This window comes from Nanorana parkeri, unplaced genomic scaffold (genome assembly GCF_000935625.1).
Source record: "Nanorana parkeri isolate BGI_ZX_2015 unplaced genomic scaffold, ASM93562v1 scaffold101, whole genome shotgun sequence".
Taxonomy (NCBI): domain Eukaryota; kingdom Metazoa; phylum Chordata; class Amphibia; order Anura; family Dicroglossidae; genus Nanorana; species Nanorana parkeri.
The window spans coordinates 853,557-861,939 of NW_017306369.1; positions in this window are offsets into that span (position 1 = coordinate 853,557).

Below are 8,383 nucleotides of genomic sequence, written 5' to 3' on the forward strand. Positions count from 1 at the left end.
CAAGACCGCTAATGTCACTTAGGGACCCCCAGAGAAGCTGATGAAGCAGAGATCTGCTTCATCAGCTTCTCTAGCTGGAGAGTGACACTGAATGCAGGAAGTGATGTAATATACATCACTTCCTGCATTCGGGGACTGAGAGGAGATCAAAGGGAGTTCGCATACTGAACTCCCTTTGATCTTGTGTCACAGAGCCGTGCCGGCAGTGACAGCTGCTAATACAAGCGACCGAGCGTCTCTAGAGACGCTCGATCGCTTGACGGCCGGGAAGCTGCTCGTCGGGCTTCACCGTCCTCTCATCACAGACGAGTGGATTTTTCAAGCCCTGGATATATCTAGACAGACAGACAGACAGACAGACAGACAGACAGATTACATTCAGCCTAATTAACGCTCAACAGAAAACCCATTCTGAGAGATATATACCGTATTTTTCCGTGTATAAGACGCTACTTTTTCATAAAAATGTTTACCTCTTATACATGGGGATGAGAGGAGAACCGCGGTTGCGAAGCTGCCGATACCACTGCAAACTAGCCTCACGAGTGAAACTTCAGATTGCAGAGACAAGATAACAGTTTTCCTCCAATCATAAATCTTTTGTACCTGACGCCAGCTGTTGCTGGGGAGAGTGGAGGAAAACGGTTATCTTGTCTTTGCAATTCGCTCTTCCCAGCAACAGCTGACGTCAGGTACAAAAGATTTATGATTGGAGGAAAACTGTTATCTTGTCTCTGTAATTCGATCCTAAATCTTTAGTACCTGACGTCAGCCCAGTGCCCAGAGCGGTAATGTCGGAGCATAAAGTGATTGACTCAGAGGTAAGTTTGATGCATTATATCATTTAAAATATTGATTTCTGAATTTTGGGTAAGAAAAGTTGGGGGCGTCGTCGGAAAAATACGGTAGGTACTCCCACTGCAGACATATCTTTCCAAAAATGCAACTTGCTTTATCCTAATACTGATCTGCTGGCTTCAATACTTTGACTCAATGACCTGCTACAAAGATTGGGTGTTATGACTTCACTCTCACTTTAGTGAAAGCACAGTGAGTAGCCAAGTACTGAATACAGACACAATCAAGCAATTAGTATTTTCACAAGAAAGTCAGTAACACCAGCCTATATATCCTCACCAGCACAGCTTTCCTTTAAAGTGCATCTCTAGGCAAAACCTTTTTCTTTAGATGTGGATAAGAGGAAAGGGATTTGGATTAGAGATGGGCAAAACAGCTCATCTGCATGAGCGCTCCTCAAAGGATCGCTCACTGAAAAGATCCGGATCTTTTAAATGGCTCATGGTTCACTAAACCGCTCTTTTTAATATAGAAGCACCCCCGCACTATAATGCATTGCTGGGACTTGTAGTACTACATAGTTGAAGCTATTCTGCATTGCTGTAGAATCATCATACAGCAATGCAGAATACCACCAGCTATGCGGGACTACAATTCCCAGCAATGCATTATAATAAAAATCAGCTATGCAAAATACCACCAGCACCTAGGGTTGCCACCTGTCCAGGATTCACCGGGTTTTTGAATGCTGTGTTCGGGTTTCATGGCAGCTGAGACCCGGACACAAGATGTCAGGCAGACAGGGGCAACCAAAATTAGGATAGGGGCTACTGGCCCCCCACTAAAAATAGTCTCTACTGTGATATTTACATATGAATGGGCGGCACTTTTTACATTTCTCCCACAAAAATGACCGAGTGTTCGGGTTTCGCTTGAAGAAAAGGTGGCAACCCTACCACCACCCCCCCCCCCCCTGCCCCCACTGTAAAGCATTATAATGCATTGCTGGGACTTGTAGTCCTACATAGTTGGTGCAATTCTGCATTGCTGTATAATCATCATACAGGTATGCAAAATACCACCAGCTGTCCCAGCAATGCATTATAATAAAAGTGAGCACTATATCACCAGCACCCGTCCCCCTCCACCCAACTCACACTTCCCCGCTTCCCCTGCTACACTAATTATTATAATTCACATGAATTTACTTACCTTTAAAACAGCAGCACAATTCATAAGGCGGAGGAATGCTGTAGTATAGAGTGAGTGAACCTTTTGATCTCAATCAGTATCATGGAGAAGGCACGAGGAGCAGAAGAACTCTATCATTTCTGATCCATCGAGAGCCAGATTTAAAGATGCAAAGGAGCGAAAGAACCAAATTCACAGATCTGTCTCTCACCGATGTGATTGGTTGTAGGGGTGGGCTGAGCAGGGCTGGCAGAAGCCTGGCTCTCACTCTAGGATCATATTACAAGAGCCGATTACACTCTTGTCTCACTCTCTGCTTCTACATTCCATCCACAGAGCACTGACCAGAAGAACCACCGCTCATTTTTACTGAGCCACCGCTCTTTCATTCTTCTGAGGCAGCCGCTCAATAGATCCGGATCGCTCATGAGCTACCCATCTCTAATTTGGATTGAGTAGGAAAGGGGTTAAACCCCCTGTCAAGATTTTATTGCTGCCTGTGTCCCCGTTGGGGAGAGTAACCACTCAATTTGTATTGGTGACCATTGTCACCAAGGTAAAGAGTGAGGGAAAATTTAAACTTTAGGGTTGTCCCCAAAACAGGAATAGAGGGGAAATCTTCCAACGGGGGCACCTGCTCTAGGGACAACTGTCAAAGGGGGAATTCTCCTTACTTACTGATTATTGATCAATGTATATAGAATCAGCTTACCTTTACATGATATAGGTATAAGCATGGGAAGTCCCTACAGGTTTGCAAAGAGAAGGGAAACAACCATGGATTACAGTAAGGCACACATTACACGATTGTTTTATGTTAAAAAATCTGAGGGTTTAATGTCACTTTAAGCTTTAAAAGGAGAAGCTCAGTAATATAGACAGGCAATTTTTGGTAGCAAAAAAAAATACAAAAAACAATAATCTCTTTTGTCTTAAATGTGCTAAATATATTGTTGGAATATTTAATCATTGTTTGTAATGTATTTAAAAAAGAAACCTAAATTTTATTTGGGATGCAGTAACCCAGGCCTATTTCACATTGAGCCAAAAGTGCTGTAATCCCAATAGTATGCATCTCTAGTATTCCTATATAGAACATTCAGACTATAACCTTGAGGTCATTGTAATGTTAATGTACAAGCACCTGCTTGTATGATGCATCCCAGGAAATATTTATAAATCAGATACAGTATGCAGAATAATGCCACATATGACAAAATGCCAAGTTCATTCGCAAGTCAAGTGTGGGGGTGTTAAACTGCTTTGGATACTGATATAGTAAAGAAATCTGAGAGCTCAATTTGTATAACTGAAAAATACCAGCAGAACAGTTTTACTTACTCACCATATCCAGCAATTTTAGAATAACGTATAAATGTAATTTAGTGTTGTAGCACATGAATAACTGGCTGGCCTAGAAGAGACAGGATTCTTATGGAAACCTTAAACTTTTTTTATGAAAACCTGTGGCCAGGTTATGAATGGTAAAAGTATTTACATATTTCTAATAAGCAGCATTAAAACAATTCCTCCCTGACCCCTGTAGCTGCAGGCCATGTGGAGTAATTCATCCTCAAAGTTCAAAACAGAAGCACTAAAGTTGTTCAAGTTACATAGTATTTGAGGTTGAATAAAGACATATGTCCATCGAGTCCAACCTATTGTGTGTATAGTCCTACTGATGTGTGCGTATCCATCGGTCCCTGTATGTTCTCATTCTTAAGAGTACTTGTACCCCTGTATATTACGGTCCCGGAGGAAATCGTCCAATCGACTCTTGAACGATTCCCCACTCTCAGCCGAAATCACAGCATGTGGCAGCGAGTTCCAGACCCTGATCGATCTGACCGAGAAGAAACCCCTTCGCCCCTTGTGCTGAAATTTTTTCTCCACCAATTTTAGGTGGTGGCCTCTTGTCCTTGTCATGGAGTTAATTGTAAAAAGTTTGTTGCTAATGTTACTATCCCCGGGAAACATTTTGTACATGAAAATCATGTTCCCCCTCAATCTCCGTACTTCCAATGAGAACATGTTTAAATTTAGTAGCCTGTTCTCATAGCTCAGGTCCTCCATCCCCTTTATGAGTTTGGTTGCCCTCCTCTGGACTCTTTCCAGTTCAAGGACATCCTTTCTGTTCACTGGTGTCCAAAACTGGACCGCATACTCCAGATGAGGCAGAACCAGTGATCTATAAAGTGGCACAATTAGACTTGTTCCTGCAAAACATTTCCTTCTTAAAACAGGACAGGGCCCTACTTGCTTTGTTTACCGCAGCCTGACACTGCGAGTTGTTTTCCCAGTATAGTTTAGCTCAGGGGTAGGCAACCTTGGCACTCCAGCTGTGGTGAAACTACAAGTCCCATAAGGCATTGCAAGACTTTGACAGTCACAGGCATGACACCTAGAGGCAGATGCATGTTAGGATTTGCTGTTTCACCACAGCTGGAGTGCCCAGGTTGCCTACCCCTGGTTTAGCTCACCAAGCTCCCCCTTCCCTGAAAACCTGATCTGTGTTTGTGTTAGAGATTAGGAAGCTGGAAGGCTGCAAAGTTACTGCTGGGAGGGGAGAGAAGGAAGAGCTGAGCTCGCTTAAACAACAATTTCAGGACTTCTGCTGCAAAATTTTAAGAATGAATTGCTCCACAGCGCCTGGCGCTACAGAGGTCAGTGAGGGCTTGCTCTAAAACTAATATGCTTCCTGTTAAAAATATGTAAATACTTACATTCCCATAGCCTGGACGAGGGTTCACATGAAGTCCATATACATAAACTGCTAAATAATTTAAATATTTGTTTAGACTTAACAGATTAAATAGCTTTAAATATGTTTAATGCTTTTTTTAATGATACAGTTAACCCTTCCACTGCCAAAGCCTTTTTTGCGATTTTTTCACACAAGTTATAATGCAGATTTTAAGCCAGAAAATTATTTAAAACCCCCAAACATTATATATTTTTTAAAAAGCAATGACCCTGTAGAATAAAGTAGTGGTAGTTGCAAATTTTTACATTGCACAATATTAGCGCCAATCTTTATCAAACCCAAACATTTTGTAATAAATGCATTTAAGTAAATTATAATAATACCTATTTTTTTGTAAAATATAAAAGATAAAGTTACGACAAGTAGATACCCAACATGCCCAGGTTAAAAATGGCATGCGTCCGTGAAAGGTGACAAAATTTAGTAGGGCTGCAGCTAATGATTATTTTCATAATCGATTAGTTAGCCGATTATTAAGTTCGATAAAAAAAATAAAAAGGCTCCAGTGATGGGACTACTAGTTTCTATTGAGATTGTAATTCATCATGGGAGCAAGCTTGGTGCGGTGGAAGTAAAAAAAAGAGTGTGGTGTGCAATATAGTACATTATACAGCGGCGCAGTGCAGAATACCAGCAGCTATATAGGAATACAACAAATGCCAGCAATAGTATATTATACTATAATGTACTATTGCTGGGATTTGTAGTCATCTGTAACTGCTGGTATTCTGCATTGCGTTGTATATAATGTATTATTGCTGGACTGTTTCTGAACCCTTGTAAGTAGCTGCATCGGCGGCGGCGTGCTCTGTGGGCGTGGGTCGGGCTTGTGCGGTGGCCGGGTACGCGGCGTGTGCGCGGTGGGCATGGCGTCCGCGGCATGAATAGCGTAACTCGTGTATGGAGCCGCGAACAGGCGGGCGTGAGTGGGAAATTTACATTTTAGCCGACGAATCGACGATGGAAAACGCTGAAAACGTTTTTCTATCGTCGATTTTAATCGACTTAATCTAATAATTGTTGCAGCTCTAAAATTTAGTACCCCAAATTGTCCATAGAGAAGGCTTTTAAAGCCCCTACGGGTCATCAGTTTAGAGATACACATAAATATTGGCCCTAGAATTATTGGTCTCACTCTGGCCCATGTGGCGATACCCAACAGGTGTTTTAGTACATAGGCGCACACGCTCGCAGGGGCCTTACACTTTATTATTTATACATTTATTTTATTTACTATAATTTGTTTTATCTTTACTTCAATTGCCATCACATGGAGGGCTTACAAGCCCCCTATGTGATAGCATATTAGCATTGACAGATACTCTTGATTCTAAGGGATCAAAAGACCAGCTTTCCGTCAACACCTGATATGACGATTCCGGGCCCACAGGAGGGGCAGCAGAGTCTGGGAAACAAGGCGGGGGTGTCAGGCGGGCACTATACCGTCCCCTGGAATCAATCTAGCGGCAGCTGAGCCGCCAGAATCGCTTCCATTGTAAAGCCGACTTTACAAATCTAAACTAAGTCCCAGCGTCGTCTGGTTAAAAGGGGCCCACTGCCATCGATGTAAGACATACGCCTATGGCAGGAAGAGGGTTAAACGTAAATAGAATTTGTCACATATTTAATTACTAAAAAAAAACTGTAGCAAATAAAGAAATATACGGACTGTTACTGAACTCCTCCAGAACTGTTAAGCTGCCCATACACCTAACTGTTATCGTACGATAATTACGGGTGATCTCGCGATCGTAAGATAATCGTAAGGTGTATGGGCAGAGCGCAACCGCATATACTGTAAGGTCGTACGACTTTCGTCTTACCAGCATGCTAGAAAACCCGCCGAAAATCGTACGATTTTTCGGCGGGTTTTCTAGCGTGCTGGTAAGATGAAAGTCGTGCGACCTTACAGTTTATGCGGTTGCACTCTGCCCATACACCTTACGATTATCGTATGATTTTCGGCTGGTTGGTAGCGCCATCGCAAGACGAAAGCAGCATGGGTCGAGGTGCGCAGGCGCACACTGCCCACTCACCATTGAAATCATGATCGGAAGTAGGATCTGCATGTCTAAGATGGGCAGGTCGTACGAAATTTTAAACACCTCACAACCATCGCACAACAAAAGTCGTGCGATGGTTGAAAGGTGTATGGCCACCTTTAAGCTGCCCAAACACCTGATGATTATCGTACAATAATTGCGGGTGATCCCGCGATCGTACGATAATCGTAAGGTGTATGGGTAGAGTGCGACCACATATACTGTAAGGTCGCACGACTTTCGTCTTAAGAGCATGCTAAAAAACCTGCCGACAAACGTATGATTTTCGGTGAGTTGGTAGCGCGATGGACCATTGCAATAATCTGTAAGCCCTCCCCTTAGCAGGGAGGACTTGCGATGATCGCAAGTACGTTCTGCCTGTCCAAAATGGGCAGGTCGTACAAAATTTTAGTCACCTTTAGTTGTCAGCTCTCAAACTGAAATGGGTCACTTAATTAGAACACCCAATCCAAATGATTGATGTAGGTTAATGATTTAGAATCTAGTTTTGATGCCAAATGATTTACATGACAGCCAGGTAACTAGAATGTTAAAGAGGAGAGGTTAACAATGGCAGCCCACATAGTTTCCCAAGTACAGGTTTCCTTAATTAACGACTGTCTCCTGCCACTAGAAGAAAATCTAAAAGAGGAATACAACAAATGCCAGCAATAGTACATTATAGCTGGTGGTATTCTGCATTGCGCTGTATAATGTACTATTGCTGGGTTTTGTAGTCCTCTATAGCTAGTGGTATTGGCATTGCACCACTGTATAATGTACTATTGCTGGGATTTGTTGTGCTCCTCTATAGCTGGTGGAATTCTGCATTGCGCTGTATAATGTATTATTCCTTGATTTGTAGTCCTCTATACAGCGCAATGCAAAATACCACCAGCTATATAGGAATACAACAAATCCCAGCAATACATTATATATACAGTGTACAATGTATTGCTGGAATTTTTATTTCTATGTATAATATACAGCACAATGTACCATCAGCTATAGAGGAATACAAATCCCAGCAATACATTATAGAGCAGCATGTGTGGGAAAGTGCAGGCTTACCTGAGCAGTCTTCCAGCAACTTGCTTCTGAGATCGGGCTTGTCTATCGGTGGCTGTCATCCGCCCACACCTGCTCCTCACTTCTTCTTCCCGCGTCCCTGTGGCGATCGTGGATGCGGGTGGTGAGCGTGAGGCATGGAGGAGGTGCGGCGTGTGGATGCGGGCGGGTCTGGTAGCCGCGAGCGTGGTGTGGGGGAGGTGTGGCGCGCAGCGTGTGTGGAGCCGTGAACAGTGCCAACCAATCGGAAGCAGATTAATCGATGATGGAAAAAGTTGACAACTTTTTCAATCATCGATTATGTCGATTAGTTGTTGCAGCCCTATTCTGCAACGCATTGTAATTGGTGTGAACTGGCCCTGAAATGTGAGGCTGTCTTGTATTTGTTAAAACAGCTGTGAATATTGCTACAGAGTTTGCACCCTCTTGTTATATTAACAGAATTTCTAGTGTGTTTATACTATAGAGAACAATATCAGACCTTTCACAATGTAACACTCTTGTAGGTACCAAAAAAAAA